This window comes from Phyllostomus hastatus, unplaced genomic scaffold (genome assembly GCF_019186645.2).
Source record: "Phyllostomus hastatus isolate PE091 unplaced genomic scaffold, TTU_PhHast_1.1 phas_contig_152, whole genome shotgun sequence".
In the NCBI taxonomy this organism is placed as follows: Eukaryota; Metazoa; Chordata; class Mammalia; order Chiroptera; family Phyllostomidae; genus Phyllostomus; species Phyllostomus hastatus.
Window position 1 is genome coordinate 2,815,523 of NW_025333622.1, and position 23,166 is coordinate 2,838,688.

Sequence of the window (23,166 nt, forward strand, 5' to 3'; positions counted from 1 at the left end):
AAATATAAGTAATTAATTTACTTTAATTCATTATCTCCCTGTGACATTGGCCACACTTGTGGCTGTCCCAGTGCCCACTTTTGTATGGACACAGGATATGGGGAACAGAGATGTAACTGATTACAAGAGTCTACTCTTTTTTTTTTAAAGATTTTATTTATTTATTTATTTATTTATTTATTTTTAGAGAGGGAAGGGAGGGAGAAAGAGAGAGAGAGAGAGAGATAAACATCAATGTGCGGTTGCTGGGGGCCGTGGCCTGCAACCCAGGCATGTGCCCTGACTGGGAATCAAACCTGCGACACTTTGGTTCGCAGCCCACGCTCAATCCACTGAGCTATGCCAGCCAGGGCAAGAGTCTACTCTTTAAAAAAAAAAAAATATATATATATATATATATATTATTTATTTATTTTAGAGAGAGCGGAAGGGAGGGAGAAAGAGAGGGAGAAAAAGATCAATGTAAGAAAGAAACATTGATTGGTTGCTTCTTGTATGTACCCAAGTAGGACTAAACCCACAACCCAGGTGTGTGCCCTGACCAGGAATCCGACCTTTCGCTTTGTGGAATGATGCCCAACCAATGGAGCCACACCCATCAGAGCTATGACAGTCTACTCTTTACTGAATAAGCAAACACAGAGCAACCTTAAATTTCCTTTTTTTTTTTTTTGGCCATGGAAGCAGTTTTGAACCAGTACTCCTCAGCGTCACTTGACACAACTACATTTTTATCCAAAGCATACTATTTGACCTTTGGCAATACCCTCAGTTCATTAAGGTAGAATTTTGATTCCCTGTTCTATTTTGTTCCCACTGTTACTACTTCAACACTTGCTTCTTTTTCTGTTATCCTCTACGTGTGAAGATTCTCACCCCAATTTTCAAAACACCCCATGATCTTATCTCATCTGACTGCTGCCTCTGACAAGGACTTTCTGCTCCTCTCAGATGATTTCTCATGAGTCAATGGCTGTACCGCACCATTTACTGTATTAGATGCTTGTTTTATGTCCTTTTTTACATGTTTAGGTATCTTCTTTGCTCTTCTTGGACACTTTCTGGGGACTACTTCTGCTTTACAGCCCATTTCAAGTCCTGTTTTTTTCTGAGTGTCCTCTGAGAGCACATTTGTTCTCATCCTGGTCTTAGAATTCAGTGGTGGAGGAACTTATAGAGATCTTGCAGTTGAATCTCTGCTGAAATCTGAACAGTTTCAGTGAACTCTTCAACATTAACTAGTGAGCTACTGTGAAACTGATATTAGAATTGACATCTTTAAATTTTATATCACAAGACAGTGTTCTTTCCCCAATATGATGTGACTTTGTTATTGAAGCACAACTACTTTCTGCTCGTAGTTTATTATCTTGTGTGAGCCTTCTTCCCCAGTTTGGTAAAAGCTTCTTGAAAATTAGGCTCAAACTTGTATATCCTTCAAGATTGAACCCGATCCAAGCCATAGAACTCTTGCTCTCTTTTTCTCTCTCTTTCTGGTACCCTAGTACCAAGTATAGACTTAGCAGATGGCTGTTATTTACTTTTTTGTTAAAGACTTTAATTTTTTAGAGCAGTTTTAGGTTCATAGCAAAATTAAAAATAATGTACAGAGATTTCTTGTACAGTCACTGCTCTGTTTTCAACATGCATAGAATAATGCCCTGCCCCCCCCGCATTATCAGCATCCCCCATCAGAATGGTATGTTTGTTGCAACTGATGAACTTACATAGACAGGTTATAATCACTCCAAGTACAATTATTACATTAGCAAATTAGGGTTCACCGTTGGTGAGATGTCTGTTTTTAAAGGTTGTTATGAAGTCTTTGTATACCCAACATAAACTCGGTTAAGACATTTTGTGACCCTTTATAAGTGTTTAGTTTTGACCAAATGTTAGATTATAATAATTTACTGGATGCTACTCTGATTCTCCTCTATATCTGCCACTCTGAATTCTTACTAATCAGGTCCATCACCTTTCTCTCTATTGCTTATGTGACAAGTACTCTCACTTCTCCACCAAAACAAATCTCAGAATCTCAGAGCTCCGTGTAGCAAAGCTCATTTCATGTCTTTAGGATCTGCCTCCTTTTTATCCCTGGCCTATTACATAATTCTTATTAGCTCAGGGGTTTTAGGGTGTGTGTGTGTGTGTGTGTGTGTGTGTGAGTGAAAGAGAGAGAGAGAGAGAGAGAGAGACTGTGACAAGCCACAGCCACTGTGTCCATTACATAAGGCTTGTCTTTGTAGATGCACCTGCAGGAGTTTCATCTCTTCCCTAGCAGGCTTATCACACATACAGAACTAAGTCAACAAGAGAAAAACTATGTGTACTTGGTAAGGTGGACTAGGAAGCAGCTGCTCTTAGGATAATGCTGTGGAAACCACATGACTGACTCATAAAAAAGACGACACGAAGAGGGAGCATGTTTGAACATAAGAAGGTTTATAGTAAATTGCCTTTTTACAAGGGAACAGTCCCTCTGAACAGCAAGTTAGTAATCTATTAAAACTACTTATGCTTAAAATAAGTGGTCTTAGTCATTAATTAAATTATAAAACTACTGAATAAACTAGATGACATATTGGTAAAATGGAACTTAATTATAAACTTTCATCTTGGCAATGCTGCTTGAACGAAACTTAACACTGTGCCTATAAATGTCTGTACTCAATAAAACACAACCTTCCCACTTATTTGCACTCCCCTCACACTAGGGGTTTCCTGTTCTTAAGCTGCTAGCTTAGCCCACTCCCCACCTGATAGGTCCTTAAAAGACATGAGTATTTCTTTAAACAAGGAGACAGCGCTTGGAGGCCTCCCAGATGACTCATAACTTCAAACTTGTTTAATCAGAATTTCAATTGGGGGAAATAAAAGTTATGTTAGGTAGCAGCATGATATTCCTTCTCACCTGTGATTTAATTTAATTTACTTTTCTTTTACTGTGAGATCATAATGTTTAATACTTTTAGCAAAAACAAATTAAAGAGAAATCTTGCTTGCCTGCGCTAGTGGCCCTTCACACTGAAGGATGCTTTCTGCTGGGGAACGGGCTGCCTTAAAGCATGTGCTTTTGCCCTGAGAAATCCTGAGCCTGTCCTGGTGCATGCTCATACCCTGGATATCTTCTTGTAGCCAGCTCTAAAAGCAATAGCTCTGTAATTAAGGCTGTCCTAGGGTTTGTTTCAATTAGTAAAAGTAGGTCAACTTCACCAATAATAGTCACCAAGCATACAGTGGCTCTTCTCACATAGATTATCTGTCAGGTGAACAATTAGACAGGATGTATTGATACTCTGTGGGCCACCATCCCCATTGGATTGCAGGGAAATAAAGGTACATTGAGGAGAATGCGTGGTAGGTTTTCATGGAACAATTTCAGTGGTAGTGCATATCATTTCTACTTCCCTTCTACTAAGTAGAACTGAGTCACATGGCCACAATTTAAGTATAAGTGAGGCAGGGAAACATGGTCTGGCGCTCTATCCGGGACGAAGAGATGCTTGTAGATTTGGGTGAGCAGTTGGCTGTTTCTGCCAGACCCACTCAAGTCCATTCAGTCTCCACTGGGCAGGAAAGGAATGTCTTATCCTTGGACAGATCTTAAGAAAGCTTTAGCCTTCTGAAAGGAGATCAGTTAGGCAATTTCCTGGTTTTTAATCCAAGATAGTATATGTAACTTTTCTAAGTGAAATTAGGACTATTGATATCAAATGCATGTATCTTCAAATAGATATGGTTTATAACAGATTTTACAAAGTTTATAACCATATTTTCTATGTTTGGAAAAAGTTAACTACCTCTGTTATCATGTATGACTGTCTTTTTCTGCCACGTCCTTTACTGATAATTTTAAGGCTAGATCAAAAATTCAAGATCTACAGAACTAAGTTGAGTTTTCAGATCTCAAATTCACCATTCAGATTTCACCAGGTTTCCTAATAGAGTATTTTTTTTTTCATTTATGAAGAGTTATAGTAAAGCTTGGATGACTAGTTATACTACCTCTGGGATATAAGGAATGACATGTTGGTGAAATTGGAGGCTTCAGAGTAAGCTTTAGTGTAAAGTTTGGTGTTATATTATTCAAATCAACATAACTTTCCTGATAGTAAATTGTACCAAATTCATTTTTGGTATAATCTATTGTCCCCCATCTTTTATTGTTAGTTGACTTACTGATGTGGCAAATAAGGCCATTCTAAAGCTTAAAAAATAATCGCTTCTAGCTGGACAGATCATCTTGCCGCCCGTGAGGGCTCCAACCACACCGAGGCTTCACTGCTGTCAGCAGAGGCAGTCCTGCAGCAGGGCCTCCACCCCTCTTACTGCCGTTCCTCATAGTGACCCCCTAGTAGGCAGGGTACTCAGTCCACACCTCCTCCAGAGGCCCTTTTGTTCTTCACCAAGTTGTACTTCTGTGCACAACTCTTTAAATAGGTTTCTTCAGTGGGTTGACCACCTGTCCCAATTTGCTTAGAGTGGAGAGGTCTGCTGAGATGCTAAAACTGGGAAAGTTCCTGGCGAGCTGGGAAAAGTTGGTCCTCTTGACCTCTTCAGGTCCTTCAGAACTGCCAGGTAACAGCAGCAGCACAAATACACTTAACTGACCCTCAGCATCACAGCTCTGAGGCAATAAGCCTCAGCTAACTTGCTGTTGGTTCAGCAGTAAGTGGTTCTCAAATTGTGGTCCCAAATCCCCAAATCAGAATGAAAGTGATTTTTAAAATGCAAATCCCAGGGTTCTGTCCCAGATCAATACCCAAATTTCAGTGGTTGGGGCTTTAAATCTCACATTTCTGATAAGTAACTTACAGTAAATTTGGATGTGCTAAAATTTGCTTACACAATCTATTTATAAAATGGGAAGACACAGCTCTTATTTTACCTGTCTGGATCAAGTTTAGGTAACTATAGTGTTTGACAAAAACCTCACACTTTTTAATGCACTCAAGTTTATTTAAGAAATATAGGCACTTATGCAAATAAAGCCTCTCAAGTTACACTTAGGAGGAGTTTGGCAAATGCCTCCCCTACACCAACATGTTTGATGTAAAATGGGATTCTAAGTGTCTTTGTCTCAGTGTCTCCCCCCCTCCCACCCCCTACCTACAACCACAGCTGTCACCTGATATCCACACTCCCCTCAGCCAGCCTTTCTCTCCTGCATCCCATAGTAGCCTTTGTGAAAACTCACTTTACTGCAGTCATGTCTGTACCACTGTCAAACCTTCTGGAGGGAAAGTTGTATTTTTTAAAACTCCTGGTTACTTCCCTTGTGATTTCTTCTGTCTCACAGTATTACCCCAAAGAGAGCTCACTCCCACCCCAGAATCTGAGCAGTGTGTGCTGGTCCTTCCCAGCTGTGTCAGGCACAGGATCTGAAACTTTCTGAGACACGAAACAGGCCTCCTCCTTCAGGCTCCAGACTGGATGGTGGGTCTTTCTCTGCAGGAGGAGGAAGCAGTGGTGGCCATCACATCTGTCTCTAGGTTTCAACTTCTTGATGGTCAAATGTTAGCTAGGACTTTCCTTCTCTGGACAACAGATTCTTCCTAATTTATTTTCATTTTTCATTTTAAGGAAAGCCTATGGGAAGTGAGCAGCTTGTTGTAATAGGTCTGCCCACCAGATGGCACTCCTGGGTTAGCTTTGTTTTCAGTTTGCATCAGTGCAGATCATTGATTTTTACATCAGAGCAAGAACAGAAAAGCCATACTTATGTTTCACAATTTACTTGCCTGATTACAAGGACTAAAATGGTTCAGGGTTCTTCATATTTTTAGGTGGTTGTTGTACTGTTAAATCTGAGATATACAGTAATATATTGGAGGGTACGCTACATTATAGGTGGATGCCTCCTTTAAGCTCCCCAACTATTTGTCGCTCCAGACCAGAGTCCCAAAGAGCAATGTGTCTCTTTCCACAAAGGTGGAGCTTGGGTCTCACTGGATCTCTCTCTGTGACACCTTATTTCCTCCACATGCAGCCTCACTTCTGACTCGTAATGGCACAGTACTACCACCACCCTATACCTTTGCATGAGACGTAGCTTTCTCTCTTCACACTCTCTACTTATACAAACTAAGTTTTAATAATGACTGTGGTTATACTTTATATATATAATTAAAGTTATGACTAAATAGAAAAATAAATATCTTTTCAGAAGAAGATATGTCTAGGTTTTGGGAAAGATATGGCTAGGATTTTGGAGGAAGATGATTTAAAAAAATTTGAATCCCCTGCCCAAATTAGCAAATAAAACTTATAGGTAGGAAAAATGAAAACCTAAAAAAATGATGTCCCTTGATGGATAATAATATGCATGTACAATTCACAGTATAAAGAGATAATAGGTGCATTTATCTTAAGACTCTTAAAGTAGTGACAGTATATGAAAACATATAAGTAGAATTGTAACATAGGGGATATCAAGACAAATTCTCAATTTTACTCCATTCTAATTAGATCATAGGAATTAGAATTATGATTCTAATTAGATCACAGCCTTGTATGATATAAGGGCTATCTAGAAGAATAAAAAACTCAATGAGATCATTTAACCTAACTAAAGCAGCACTACCTGGGGCATTTTTGAGGTAATGGTAAAACCTAGAAAACAGTAGCCCCTTCTTGAATTTTACTTGTTCCTTCCTTTGGATAAGGCTGCAGGCATTCTCTGGAACTACTTGTGTGTCTTGAGCAAATCATTGAACCTCTATAAGCTTCATTTTTCTTACCTGTAAAATTGCGATCACAGCATTCAGTTTGCAAAGCATTGGCAAGGTTTTAATTGTGCAATGTTTGTGAAACATGCATGCAGTAGATTATCAGAATATAATGTCTTTATTAGTATAGTAGGATCTCGATTAGTGGGAAGCATTAATATTTTTACAATTTGTCCTCTTTAAATAGCTGTTAATAAATAACCACATGCTGAATCACTTTGCTTTGACACTTTAACATTCAGCAAGGAAACTCTAATTTTCTGCATATAATTTATGGCATATGGGAAGGAACTCTCTTATTTTTACATTGGTAGAGAGGAAAAAATGATGGCAGAGCTGGGATGAAGGCAGAACAGAGAGATCAAGTGGGATTTTAATACCTCAAAATAGTAAGGAGTACTAAAAACCGAGAGGGTTCAGAAACCACAATTACAAGTTGGTGGGTCCTAGTAGCCTCCAGTGGTGAAAAAGCAATCGAAAAGCTGGCTTAATATATTAATAAAGTATGGGATTACTCACCAACCCACCTTATCCTCTGTCATGTATTAAATTTGTGAAAACCTCAATGAAACTTTGGTAATAAAAGTAAAATATATATAATTAAAAGGTTTAAATTATGGAGGCCAGTCTAGATATTTTTTAAATGATTTTATTTATTTATTTTTAGAAAAGGGGGAAGGAAAGGAGAAAGAGAGGGAGAGAAATATCAATGTATGGTGGCCTTTTGTGCACCCCCAACCATGGATGTAGTCCACAATTCAGGCATGTGCTCTGACTGGGAACTGAACCAGCTACCCTTTGATTTGCAGGCTGGAGCTCAATCCACTGAGCCACACTAGCCAGGGTAGATTTTTGTTTTTTAATAACCAAATGTCTTGACTCTTTCACACTGATACTGTCTTTGAACATCAATCATCAATTTCAAAGGTAGTAAAGCTAGACAATATTTTTTTAGTTTTGTTTTAAATTAAGTAAGTTTATTCACTTTATTCTAGCCTTTGAATGTATCTGCATACTCTGATGCTGCTTTTTAGCTTTCTGTCAATTATAGGGAGTCATATTGTCAATAAATAATAATGAATAATTGTTTTGTTAATATTTCCTTCAACAGACTGTTTTTATTTTAAATTTAAAACATTGGGATTTAAGAAGTATATTCGGAAAAAAGACCTGCTGAAAAGTTTGCTTTCTTTGCCATAGTGAAACTTCACTTGGGTTGAAAGTTAGATTTATGTTATCACTTCAAAAGAGGCCGCTTATAGGGTATCCCTTGTAACAAACTAAAGTCATACTCTGAAGCGTGGACACCTGAATAGCACAGATGTTGCAATAATGTTAACTTGTTTCCCTTTCTTTATTTCTGACCACTCATGTCTTATAATGACATTCTGAATTCCCACCACCCTTAAAATCAGGCATCTTGACGCAGTAATTTTAATAAGAATAGTTTGTATTCAATTTTTCAGATCAGAAAGAGAAAAGTCTCTACAATACAGGGACCAGGACTCATTTCCATGAACATGTGCTACAATATGACAGTGGTGTTAATGTCAAATTGTGGAATTGGATTTCTATCCAATTTATTAATATGAAAAGTAAAATTTAAAACACAATGTATCTGATTCAAGATAAGAGAGCACTGAAATTAGCCATATTCAGTGTTCTAGTATTTTTAAATTTTCTAGAAGTCGGCAGAATTGGAAAAAGTACAGGAGCCCTGGGCAGATAAGACAGGAGGGTGGAGCATTGTCTCGTACACCAAAGGGTTGCAGGTTCAGTCCCCAGTCAGGGTGGACAGGAGAGGCAACCTTTGATGTTTCTCTCTCACATCGATGTTTCTCTCTCTCTCTCCCCCACATCCTCTCTCTCTCAAATCAATAAACATATCTTCATGTGAGGATTAAAATATATAAATAAATACATAAATAAATAAGAAAAGACCCTAAACTCTAGTTGTTTTGAGTAAGACTTGGTGGAGATATGAAAAATATTAGAATTGTTTGAATGCAATTCATTCAATTGAATGGCATGACTTACGGGAGGGCTTCTCCTCACAATTGAGGAGATAGTTATAATTTTCAGAGTGCACAGTTAATACTGATGTTTCTTTTCTCTTGGAAACTTTGCCAATGTGCACCAGTAATTGCACATTCCTTATATCTCTGGTCTTCAAGGCTGGACTACTTATAGGAATGATTGATAGTATAGAAAATTTTCCAATTCTCTTTTCAATTTTAGAGATAAGATAAAAATCAATCCACGTATGATTATCAATGAGCACCACATTTAAATGTAAATCACAATTTAAATAAAAAAGAAATACAAACAATAAAATACATATCTTTCTCTATTTACTATTCACTTCACCAATATCTGCTAATGTGCCTCTACTTTTCATTTTAAGCCTGAATTAAATGCCAAGTTCAACATAACTATTGACTCTGTATTTTTAATCAAAAGACCTTTCAAAATTTGTATTTAGGTCTGGATCTCTCTCTTCAGACTTCAGGGTGATTTCTATACTCCTTATTTTATTACTAATTTTCCATAGTCATCTGCTCAAAATTAGGGAGGGAGGGAGAAAAGGAAGGAAGGGAAGAAAGGACAGAAGGAAGGAAAGACATGAAAATAATGAACAAATGAAAAAGAATGAAAGAAAAGAAAGACAAAGAGAGGGAGAGAAAAGAAAGAACACATTGACCTCTGCTGTTTCACCACCTCCTTCCTTCTTCTCTCTTGGCATCTGAGTGTAGAGCTTTGATTAGAAATGGACATATCAATTAACCATCAGCTTCCTTATCTGACACAGTTGCAAAGCCTCAACTTTAAGACTCTTTATGTGAGGTGATTAACAAGAATGTTGTGTGGATGAATTACAAATAGAATTAAACCATAAAAATGTAGATACTACTGATTTGCATAAATCTCTTAAGGAGGTCTTTTTCTTAGTCTACATGGAATTGCCTATGAAGAAACCTCATACCAAAGGAATGAGTCCTCTGAGCAATAGCTACTTCAAATTCGTGGAAATGCAATATGTCATGGGTTATAAAGGGAATGCTCTTAGACAACGAAATTGATTCAAGGGACCATTACGCCCTCCTATACCACTAGAATCACGAGGAAGAAAAAACTGAGGCTACTATAGATATTCCTGAGTTCTTGAGCAGTAGCCAAGTTAAACTATTGTCCATCTTGTAAATATTTTTCTACTTATCTAAGGTTTTCAGAAGAAAAGTTTCCATATTACAGAAAGTATAAGTCAGCGGAAATTGTCATCCCTTTCATATTCAATTTATTTTCATAACAAATATCCTGAAATGAAATTCATAGGTAATCTCTCTCATCTACAAATGTAATTTATAAATCTACATACTGCCCATTTGTAATATAAAAGACAATAAAAAGAAAATTAGATGCTAAAGTGATCTCCATTTCCATATGTAAATATTTAAGCACAAGTGTAACAAAATAATTAGAAGTCTGTACTTAAACAGAATCATCATAATTAATAGCTAAACAATGTAAATGAATGCATGGGTTTTGTTTTGGCAACTAAAATACCATAATCCATGAATAATGTTGATCAATGTCATGATTTTCTAAAATGGTGAACAGTCTTAATAAAGTTCCAGAAAAAATATAAAGTATAATTTTAAAAAATTATGGTGTTTGTATTCTGGAAAAGTCAATATATATTAAAATATTTAAAATATGTTTTATTGGAAAAGTAGAATTGAGTTCATGTAGGTGACATACAATTTTATAGTAATCTTAACATAGAACTGCTAGGTTTTTCACAGAGGAAAAAATCAATTCTGAGTTGAAGATTTCTCTCTTAACCCCTATCAGACATTTGTAATATTGGGGAAAGGAGAGCACAATGGACATGAGAATGAAGATAACTAAATTGTAGACCAGGTCCATGTTTTCTCATTTTCATGGCTTTCAAGTCCAAACTTGGTTTCCTACTTGGTGGCACAGGCTGACCCTTTTCACAGTCTCCTACTCCAAAACAATGATGTTATTTAGGTCAAGTCCATTATCCTTGAACATTATTTATACTTCCTAAGAGCAGAATACACTACATAAAATTTGCAAGTAGTAGTTTATCACTGTTCCCAATATCAGTAAGCTACTCCCAAATTCCTCAGTTAGAGAATGGAATGGAGATTGTTGCTAACCCCAAACATATCTATCGACAATAGAGAGGTGATTTGATATAGCAACTTAGAATCAGACTAATCTGTTTTCCAATCTTAACTTTGCAGAATCCTGAATATTCAATATATTACCAAATCACTGTGAAGTTTTCTATCTCTACTTCATGGGGCTGTCACAGGGCTAAGCAAGGCTTAATTAGTAGGAACTAACCTTTGTAATTTATCCTAGTATCTTATTAAATATTGCAGGAACAGAACTGGAAAAACCCGATGAGGATGTGATGATAGAAAACACGTCAGAAGGAAATGTACGGTCTCCTGGGAGAGAAGAAAGGAAGTGAGAGTATCAAACTGTAAAAGGGATGATAAATTAATACCTAACTCCACTCTCAAAATTAAGATTTAATTCTTTTATTTGTCCACGTAAGAAGTGGCTAGAACTGTTGAAACTTATATGAAGGAGACCAATTGGAGGTCATTGTTCTCAGCTTTGTACAGATTTGATGTGTGTTTTTCATTTTTTTAAATAATGGACTTGAAAGGAATAAAGATAATTGGAAATACTTTTTTGTTAGACTGACATCACTGAGGATGTGGTCACATCTTTCAGTATCTAGTTAATCTCCTTAAATTTCACAGTTTAAAGTTGACACTGACAGTAAAAACAGGTATAGAAATAGAGAAAGAAAATCTCATGATATAAAAATAAACATATTGACATATACTTGCATTCAGAAAAAACTGTAAGTCAAAAACTAATTCTGCCCTAACAAAAACAATAATAATCCTGCCAAAATTACAACTGGTACTTATTAAAAAGGGAAATTTTGTTTATTTAAACAAGATTTAAATTCCTACTTTAGGTTAAGTTCTATGCTAAGTGCTGGGAATCTAGCAATGAATAAGATTACATCCCTGCCTCCATGGGTGTAACTTCTAATGCTAAGCACACTCTGTTTAGAAATTTTAAAAAGATGTATTTTTGCATGTAGTTTATGCACATGGGCATATTTTTTCTCCTTTTTTCAGTTTGGCTTTTTTGTGTTTTATATTGTTTGTGTGAGAATTATGCATACAATTCCTTTACTAAAGGAGTGTGCTTTGCTAAAGCACATTAAAAAGCAGAAATAATGGTTTTTATAAAGTCTTTTCTTTTTTCAGAACTAGAAAATAAAACTGTTGAGTAACTTCTCAGGTACAGTGATCTTTAAGATGAACTGGGCACAGCAGTTTCTTATGGATCACAGCATGAAAAAATTTCTGTTTAACATTGTGAGAAAAATTTGGACTACGAACGTCCTTTTTGGAGATCTCTTTTTTAAAAAGACTTTATTCATTTATTTATTTTTAGAGAGAGTGGAAGGAAGAGAGAAAGAGGAAACATCAATGTGTGCTTGCCTCTTGCATGCCCCCTACTGGGGACCTAGCCTGCAACCTAGGTATGTTCCCTGACTGGGAATCAAACCACCAACTCTTTGGTTTATATGCTGGCCCTCAATCCACTGAGCCACACTAGCCAGGCCATGACATCAGTGTCTTTAAGTTTAGAATATCACACTGAGATAATTTACAATGAATGAACTCTGAGGTATTTTGTTGGAACTTTATTCTGATGTTTGGAACAAATGATTAATTTCAGTGACAATAGCTAGTAATTTAAGGCCTTCAAATAAAAAGAAGAATGATTTTATTTCTCAGAATTTTCAGTAGGCACTCTTTTACCCTCATGCCCAGCCAGAGCAGAAATGTAGAGGTGACATGGTTCTTGAGAGATTTAAAATTTTCAGCTGACTAGTTTTCAAATGGCAAATTTAATTTTACCTTTTATTTGTATTCTGAAAAGATTTTATATTGAATAACACATGGAAAACTTAATTGGAAATATACTACAAATCATAGCTTTATTCTCACTGAATATTTAGATTTTTTTAATTCTTTAATTTAAACATAAACCAGTGGTTCTGCAAATATCTATGAGAGAAAATAGGAGTTGATATAAAAATATTGTTTAAGTTCAAATAAAATGGTCTACAATATAATGTTTTTAGAAAAGTTACTTGTTCATAAACCCCTGTTTTCTTAAAAGAATCTCTATAAAGTGACCTTTTATTACATGTTCCTAAAATATGTTACCAGGTTTCTGTTGTGTCTAGTTGTCCAACTTGACAAACAGTTATTGAAGCCTAGGCACTGGAGTCCCACCAAAAACTGTGCTAAGGTCCCTATCCTCAATTTGATTAAAGTCTTTCTAGATTTAATAAGAGAGACAGATCTGTCCCTTGAAACCTATATTAAATCAAGACTTTCGATGTGGATCACGTAGGAACTACAAATTTTCAGTCTTTCCTTCACTGCTCTGAAAAGGTAAGGTAAAAAGTTCTACAGGCTCTATGTGAACTTCTATGTAGACCTAGTTATTGGCTTAATAAAAAAAACAGTATGTTAATTTTCTTCTGGTTCTTGGTACATGGTGTTTTATAAAAGCTAGGACGACCATTTTGCTAGGCTCTCCAGGACACTTGCTCCGCTGCAAAAGCCTCCCACAGGGATGCCGGTGTGCCTGAGCTTTACCAGTGGCTCAGCCCTTAGGCCTCAGCCTCAACTGTGCTCTAGAGTAACTCGAAGAGCTTTAGCGAATACCAGCATCTGACACCCCCTTCAGATTAAGTAAACCAAAATCTCTGCGGTAGAGGTACACACTCACTGCCTGTTTTAAAATTCCCTAGAGTGATTTTAATATGCATTGGAATTGAGAAACACCACTATGGACATTTCCCATATCAAAATGGGTTTCAATTAGATCACTGTTTTATTCAAAGAAGTAACTAGCTATTGTGTTACAACATGAAGACAATATGGGAAGCAGAAGAGTGTTTTGCAGTATTATAAATTGCATTGTTCTTACTCCAAATATCTCACCTTCCCTTCAAATTATGGAACAATAGGCTTGCTAATCTCTTTAGATCCAGAGGTATTTAAAGATATTAGCCTAAATTGGAACCTTGAGGTCCCCTTCGTCTAAAATCTCACACAGTGTAGGTGAGCATATATACAGCATATATGGCATCTTCTCTGCCATACAAGCCATGTAGTATATTAATGGAGGTACTTAGCCATCAGAAACCTCTTCTTTCTCTTGTTAATCTAAAATACTTATCTCTAAAAAATAAAAAAAATAAAATACTTATCTCTATAATTTTACTTATTTGTCCTCATCAATTTTTTGAATAATATAGACTATATCTTAATTTCATCAGTGACTCTTCAGATAGTTGAGGATAGTCATCAGAACTTTTTGTGTCTTCTTTTCCACAGCTGAAATATTCTTAGTGTTTTCAACTATTCACTTTAAATGTCAAAGGGTTCAAAAACACGGCAGCAAATTCATTGAGACTTTGTCCATCCAGAGGTGAGGTGTTTATCTGACTAATGTAGGTGGGCTTGCAACTGAGAGTGTGACTGCAGTGATGCCACGTAAAGTCCGAGCACAGGTATTTAAAAGCCACACATTTCCTTTTTGCTCTCTGGAACACTCACTGTTGAAGCCCTGATCCACAATGTAAGAAGCCCCACCACCCTGAGGCTGCTATATCAATGATGCCACATGTAGGCATTCTAGTCAACACTCTCAGCCCAGCTCCACCTTCCAGCCCAGCTCCACCTTCCAGCCTTCCTCATTAGGATACCTCCAGACCAGCATACCCTCACTGGTTGTTCATCGTCATTGCCCAGTGGAGCAGAAGAAAGCCTGGCCAAGCTCTGTCCAGATTGTCAACTCACAAAACCAGGAGGTATAATAAGGTCATTGTTTTAAGCTTCTTAGTTTTGAGATATTTAGTTACTCTACAAAAGACACATAAATGGTACATTTGTTATAAACTATATGTTTTAATTTGTTGGGCAGCATCTTTTTCACATCTATATGAGCACAAATAATGTCAAAAGAAAAAATGTTCTCATTTCTCTTTATATACCAATGTATGGTTTGACTCACAACACGTTTTCAGCCAAAAATATGAATATGTCATTTTAGTTTTGTTGCGACAGACATTGATAACTGGAAGATGTTTACTTTTCTTATATTGCACTGTCCCATTGATTTGTCTTTCTCTGATATGTTATGGACTTGAATTCTGGTTTGCAAGTACAGAAACACAAGAAAGTAAGGAGGGCCACAGAATTTAGAACGCTTTTCTGGACCGCCTCGAGGAGATCTACACACATTGTTAAGTATTATCTCAACTGGTTGAACTTTAAAAGAAGATGTGGTATCTCTTGGGATTGAAAAAATAATACATTAATTTTGTTTTCTTATCTTTGGGACTTCTATGTACATTATATATAAGAAATCATGAGAAATAAAAATAAACTAAGTAAGCAAATAAGCAGTCTCATATTTGGTAACTAAGTTTTAAGTATTTGGTACAGCCATTTTTACAAAAAGAGAAACAATATTGTTGTATAGTGATATTATTAATATCACTTCCTATTTATTTAATGAAAATGCATACACACACACACATGCACACAAAGATATTTAGAATACCTGAGACAAAAAAGGAGTAATTTGCAGTAATGTTTTTTTCTTATAGAAAATACATGCTTTTGGTACATTTCTAATTAGACCACTAGATGGTGCTCCTTATTAAAAGTCATTTAGCTCTTAACCCAAAGAACTGCTTGAGGAAAGAAATACACACACACACACACACACACATATATATATAAATACATATAAATACATATATAAATACATATAAATACATATATAAATAAATATATATATTTCCATTGTATATTGCTTTAGAAATATTAAAAATATTAAACTTTAAAGTATAAAAATCTAATAAAATTTTCTTAACGTTTACTAATCTATCTGGTAGTGAAATTACACATGAATATTCAAGTGTTAATACATTTCAGAAAAAAATCAATTTCTCTTAAATGAAGAATGTGTATCAGCCCTCAGAAATATAGTCTGAAAATTGCTGGTTCTACAGAGCATGTGTCTCTTTACCAATTTACAGACAATAATGTCATTGTCCAGAATGTACAATTCTATTCTTATGAAAATACACTCTCAAAAATTATAAATTCCAATGACAGATTGTAAAAATGTAGAAAAGAATGTTTTCTGGAGACTTCTGCTAAAAGCTTCTGTGGGTTATCAGCACAATTGCAAGCAACAGGTCACCCTATTCTTAAGAAGTGAGCAGTCTGGTAGAGACACACACGTTGATCTTTGTCCTCAGTAATTTGCATATACTTACTGTATTTATGATGTGACCAAGAGATATCATTAAAGTGTAATTTAACAGAATTAAAAATATTATTAACTTAATGAATGAAATTGGACGTTGTGGTTCGGGTACCAACACTGAGCAAGCCTGCCTTAAATCGGAAAATGTCTATGATTCAGAGCGTTACCTTCACTTAATCAAGCAATGATTCCATGCCCATAATGAGTTCATAGCCCAGCAGGAAAAATAAAAAGTCTTTTCCAGGTGACTGTTTATTTTTCTATTCCTCCTTCCAAGCAATGGTATCATCGGGGGCCTATTGTGTGTAGAAGTCACTACGTTAGTTCATAAAAAGTGACAAGTGCTATTCATTATAAATTCTATACTACAATATAAATCGATTCTGATGAAGTAGAGGAGGGATTAACAAAAGTTGCCCAGATTGGTAGCAATATGCTTTACCAAGAAGGGGATATTTGAACAGTTCTAGAAGTATATTTAGAGATTTTACCTATAATGGAGATATTTTAAAAAGGGGGGAGGGAAGAATTGGGTCACATTGAATTGACTATGGATATAAAGATAAGTGTGATCTAATATAATGGGAGATTTGAAAGCAAAATGTGTGACTTATTCCTCGTGTCACCTTTACTGGAAACCTAGCCTGGGTGTCACCATGGAAGATCTGATGGTGAGAGCTCTGGGAGAGGGGCTCTCCTGGTATCTCACATCAACTTAGAGTGTGTTTTTCAGAGTGGTAGACTATAACCTCTAAATCTGAGATGCTTTTCTTAGAGAACCACAAATTTCTAAGTCCTTTATGCTTACACACTTCAATGATATGTATGTTCAATGATGGGAAGAGAGAAAATAAAAAATAAATTTCATGAAAATTCTTTGGGACCACACCTTAACATCCAGACATGCCAGTCACAACACATCTTCCTGTGGGGTGAGTTGAAGAGAGGGAGACTGTACAGGCAGTAAGTAAGAAAGCAGGATATATATATATATAGTATATATATAGTATATATATACATATATACATATACACGTATATACGTATATATAATATATATACTATATATATTATATATAATATAGAGCAATATATATTATATACATATATATATAATGCTCTGGAAACTCAGAGCAGAGAGCGACAGAGATAAGGATAGCTCTGCCAGTTTCATCGCATAGAACACCATGACAATTTAATTTAAAAAAACTCACCCAGTTAGAAATGTCTTTGATTTTGCCTATTGATGATGGGAAAAACACTGGTAGTAGAGGATATAGTGGCAATGATGAGCTAGCCAGGAAGATACTGTGCTCCCCCAATGCATTTGGGGGAGAACTTTGACAGAGATTGGGTTTCTTGATTCCAGGGTGATAAGGGAAAATCTAGATAAGATGGTGATTTGGGAAAAGGAGGTGGAAAGGAGCAGTGGAGCAATAACAAGGGAAATGGTAGTAAAACAGAGGCTTGCAAAGACTGGTTTTGTCTGTTTTTGCTCTCTGCTTGGAGTCCAGTACTAAAGTCTAAGATATTTGGTCCATCTGACCCAAAACCAAATGTTCTTTTTATTATTTTACTAAGTGGGAGGAAGAAGTATTACAACTATAGGAAGGCAAGAGCAGAATAAAGGTATATGCTTCATATTTTATTTTGGCAGAAAAGCTGATTATATTAGCACTTAAAACTGTAATGATTCAGAACATGAATTCAGAACAACACTCAAACTCTTCTTCATCCAGTGGACGCATCTACACATTTCTTGCATTGTCCTAAATAGTTCTAAGGCCTAATCTTCATGCATCCACTCTCCAGTGTTTACTGAGGTACTATGGTAGATTTTTTTAAGGAATCTAGCCTGTCCATGGTTTCCTAAGCCTGAAGTATTTCTCATAATTAGCTCTCTGTGCTGTCCTAGGAGGACAATGCATGAACTCTTCCAATATTTCTTTGTGTTAATCCCTTAATCACAAGTATTCCCAAGTAAGTCACTCAATTCTGGCATCTTGATTAAGTCATATGTGTGACCACACATTCAATTACAATATTGTACAACCAAGGAAATGCTCTTGGAACAAATATTTTAGAAAAGCATATGAAAGCTTGCATTTTTAACTGCTTTACTTGTCATCATCACTTTTTTAACAGAGAAAAAAGGAAATAAAATTTTAAAATGATAGTTGATTGGATGGACCACTCTTTTCTTTTTCTTCCCACATTCTCCTCTATGATACTACAGTATAAATATGGGGATATAAGAGGTTTAATTCCTCTGCTGTGTGGTGGGATGAGCACTCTTTAATAAGAGAACTGAATTTTTATTCTAACAAGAATCTGAAGAGTCTAGAATTTCTAATGTGAAAAGTAAGGGGAAAAGGAGGGAGATAGGGTTTATTCAGTGAAGTTTTTAGGTCACACATTAAATTTAAAAATCTCAGTTTACTTATTTGAAATTTTACAAACTTTATCTCTATAGACAGAAAGCAAATAACCTTTCACATTGCTTATATAATTCATTGGTTTCCCACCCCCCTCCTAAAAGGGTACAATTCCTATTTGGCACTTCTTAAAATTTTTAAGACAATCTCCTTATCTGCAATATCAGAATAAGGTTTGAACATTAATCTCTAGCCAGGGACCTACAATAATTTATTACTAACAAGAACATTTTAAAATTAGTTTGAAAAAGTCAGTAGAAAATCTGCCATTATTTAGGAACCTATCACTGTTAACAGCTGTTCGACAACATGAAGTGCCGACTGGTACCTACCCTGTTGGCTAAGGCATCAAGTTAACAGTGATCCTATCAGTCACCCAGCTAAAAAGAAAAATAAAAATCACAATGTGTTTTTTTCTTTTTCAATATAACTTGTAGCCATCAAAATTAAATGAAATCTCAGAAGGAAAATAGGTTACACAAATGTGTTCAGTACAGATGAAAAGATTCAGAAGTAAACAAAAACCCAAGAAACGCTGATAGTGCAAAACTATTCTAAACTAACAACAATGAACTTCTCCTGCATAGAAATTGGGGAATGACATTGTTTAATGTCAACAAAAGAGATGCCAAATACTTTTCCTACAGAGGCCAGAAAAATCATTAATCATGGAAACCTCACTCAGTTCCAGAGACAACATGCATTTCCATTCCAGTCAGGACACCTAGATGATTCTAAATTTTGGTCAACGGTAAGAAAAGTCACATTCCTGACTTCACACAGATAGGAAAAAGAAAACATAGACTTTCTATGTCCCATTGTTCCCTGAATATTTTATCAAATAAGATACCATCATTGTAGGACATACTACCATTTTATACAAAACTAAAAAAAGAAAACACTGCCAGTTAAACTATGACAAACTAATGTTTCTAAACAATGTTGCAATTTCAGGGGAAATGTCCCTTTTAAATATGGGCAAAATGTGAATTATGGCACATCTTTCTCACAGGGGTGATGTGAAGGTCAAACATATTTGAGTAGTTCTTAAGCTTAGCATTTTCTATGGAGTATTCTATGGAACAAGTAGCCATGCAAAGTTTGAATAAGTATGTCTAAGAACAAATACACAGACCACAAAATGTTCCAGGCACAAAGAAGTTTGAAAAATAATAAATTAACAACATTAGACTTTACTGTAAAATATCACAGAGCCTTTAATGTTTGAAAAGCATTGCAAATCTCCAAGAGGTAATAGGAGTACCTATTGGTTCCCCAAATTGTTTGACATAAATAAATCCCCCTGTTTTCATAGGGCATATTGTTGTATTATGGATCACTGGAAAATATTAATGTGTTTATAATTTAATAGAAAACAAGGCCAAATTTATATAAATTGCTTCTCTAATTTTTAGGTTTTTAAGAAATATAACAAAGCTAAATTTTAGGTAAAATGCTTATTCTCTCTTCCTTGGTAGAATGCCTATCCCAAATTTCAAGCATCTTTCCTACCCTATTGATGTAAATTTGGCAATGAGGAAAAATCAAAGACATCTTTTGTTCTTGAAGAACACTTGTTAATATATATGTTCCCCAACCTCTTGTTCCCTAGAAAGGGATCTCCATTTGAATGACACTTTTTGCTTGGATACTTAGTCTTTTCTCTGTACAGGAGGCCGTGCATTTTCTACTGATCTTCACTCCTCCTTGCAGGCGTGGTAGTGTTCCAAGGTCCAGATGGAGTGTGTTAGTAAGGAGAACGTTATCAAGCTCACTTGCCACACACTTAAGCTATGTGTGTACTCCAGCCTAGCTTTCATCTATAATAAACCTTCACCCTTTTTCTCTGACTCCTTTCTATCTCCTGATTGGTTCTAAACTCCGGCATAGAAAAGAAAAGTCTTACTGCTTAACTCCCACAGCCCCAGAATTTTATGTCCCTTTACATTAAAAGTGCATGTGAGAGTCAGACCCAAGCAGCTAACTTTTCGACTGCTTATCCTCTGGAATTTATCCTGGCACCTCCCAGCTTTCAAAGAGAATCTTAAAATAGGGCACACCTAGGTACTGCTCAAAAGGTAAAATAAGAGAACCTGTAGTGACCCAGTCTGAAACCCGCTACAAAAACTCCAAGAGAACATCACCCTATCCACACTTTCTTAGAATGATTTGTTCACTCCTACTGAGGCCTCAGAGGACGCTGCCATGCCAGGGCTGGAGGTGACTATAGATTGAATGCCCTCCAGCAGGTTGAGGTCCGTGACACTTGATGCTACTCAAGCCACCTTCTCTCTGAGGCAACTGAAATGAGAGAAGAGGGCATGTGTATAATCAGCACAGTCCTTCACCTTCCTTCCTGGTTGGACATTTCAGGGAAAATAAGAAGTCCTTCTCCTATCTTTCCACTTCATCCCAGAAGTTTTCATGGTTTTTTATTCTGAATGATTCTGAAAGCCATAAGAAATATAAAATGCTTCTCTTGTGACTGTAAGAGAATTCTCAGGGACAGTCCGGTGTCCACTTCCTCTCTCCGAAACTCTATTTCTTTCCGTCAGTACTGAGTGTGCTGTGTGTACAATCTACAAAGGGCAGGAAGAGTAGTTTAAAAACATTTCAGCTTTTTGTTATCTGTATAAAAGTTTAAAAGAGCTTCTTCTTTACCTCCCCTTTTTCCTTCTCTTTGGAGAAGAACATTTCTAGCAGGTTCCAGGATGGGGAACTTCAGTCATTACTACAAAACCTAAATGTAAATACAATGATTACTTTTAAAAGATAATTGCAGAATAGAAACCCAAATCTCTAGAAAACATTTAATTTTGACCAAGTCTTTCTAAAGTCATGCTGTACATTGAAGAAAATTCTTTTAGGCTATTGACATTCTCAGTATTGGAAAATTACTAAGAGTAAACATTTTTACTCTTGGGTTGATGTTTCCTTTGGAGAATTATGCCCGAGCTTTAGCAAAAGTAATGAAGTGCAAGAGAAAATATTAATAAGTACTGTTAGCACATTTTAAAATAGTAACAATGCATTACTGCCTAAAACTGTACAACAGAATATAAAAGGTATACAGTTAAAAACTGTACAACAGATTTTGAATGATGTGTCACCATAGCAAAAAGAACAGTAAAAACATGTGATAGAACTTGCAGTAGACTAAGCAACCAGAGTGAAATGAGTAATTCTGCTTTTATGAAGGAAAAGTGGGTCATTATTGTCAATCATCTCCATTTCTGGCCTTTGAGTACTTCTCTCTTTGTAAATGGGACCTGGAGGGGAATTGGAGGATCAGAGGCGTATGTTTCCTGGGGATGGAACAATTTATTTACATAATTTCCTTTAGGACTAGATCCTTGTTGAAACTCAGGACAAAGCAGCTTTGCCAGCACTTTCTGCGCCATTGATCACATCCTTGTACTAGTCCTGCTTCTGTGAGATAACTTTTGAAAATGATGGATCATGAGTGTTATTTTGAGGCACATGTGTCCCTCTACTGTACTACTCATTTTTGAGTTCAAAGGAAGAACAGTAGACTCTGAAAATAAAATATATAGCATTTTTTCTTGTTGGATTCCTGAAAAGCCAGTGCTCCATATTTGAAAGATTTAAAATCAGGGCTGATAAATGCAGCATCTTAAAGTATTCTAAGCAAACACTATACACTTGTCCAGATTAATAAAATAAGAGATTCTGTTAGGATAATGTAATTCCTCAGGAATCATTCATCTTATTTACAACATTATTTTGATTAAAAAATGAAGATATTCTTTATGTGCTCATCAGTGTAGTTAAAGCAATTTTTTTTCTTTTAGTGTTGCAGGGATTGTTCTTTTTATCAATCTAGAAAGCCAGGGCTAAAAACCAAGTTGCCATTACATACAGAATTTTTTTTAAAGAAGAGCTCTTCCATTTTTCACTAGTATAGGCCAAAATACAAATGACTATAAACCTGTTGAAGAACTCTATTCCCCCAGCAGAGTTTAGTGTGCCCAGAAAGGGAATATCTGCACTTAAATTTTAAAAATGATTTAAGCCCAAAGCAAGATGTTTTTTCCCTCTGTAAATGTTTTGAAAGTAGCTCTGAAAACAATTATTGGACATCAGTCTATTATTACTTGGGGAATAGGGTATAATACCAAATATATTTCTGTTAGAGTTTAAAAACAATTCTCTCTTTTCTTGCTCCCTTTCATGGTTTATTCTCTTGTAAGCCTAGAGTACACTGTTTATATTGTCTAGCTTATAGAAATGGCTGTGTGATGATACAAACTGCAAACAACAATATGAAATCACTTTTTCTTGGCCAATCAGAAAAACAAGAGACACAATGGCCACCTTTAGTTCATTTTATTCCAGACTGGTAAAAATGGAATGTAATAAAGGCTCTAGCTCTAAATGAACATGATTAGACACAGAAGGCATGGAAAGTCAGAGGGTGAAATTGATGAAATCACATTTTGTTATTAGGGGATTTTCATTCCTAAATGCTAATGAATTTTAAAAATGGTGAACTGTAAAAATACACAGATGTATTATAACTATATCACTTAAGAATATTTTAAAATTATGTCTGAG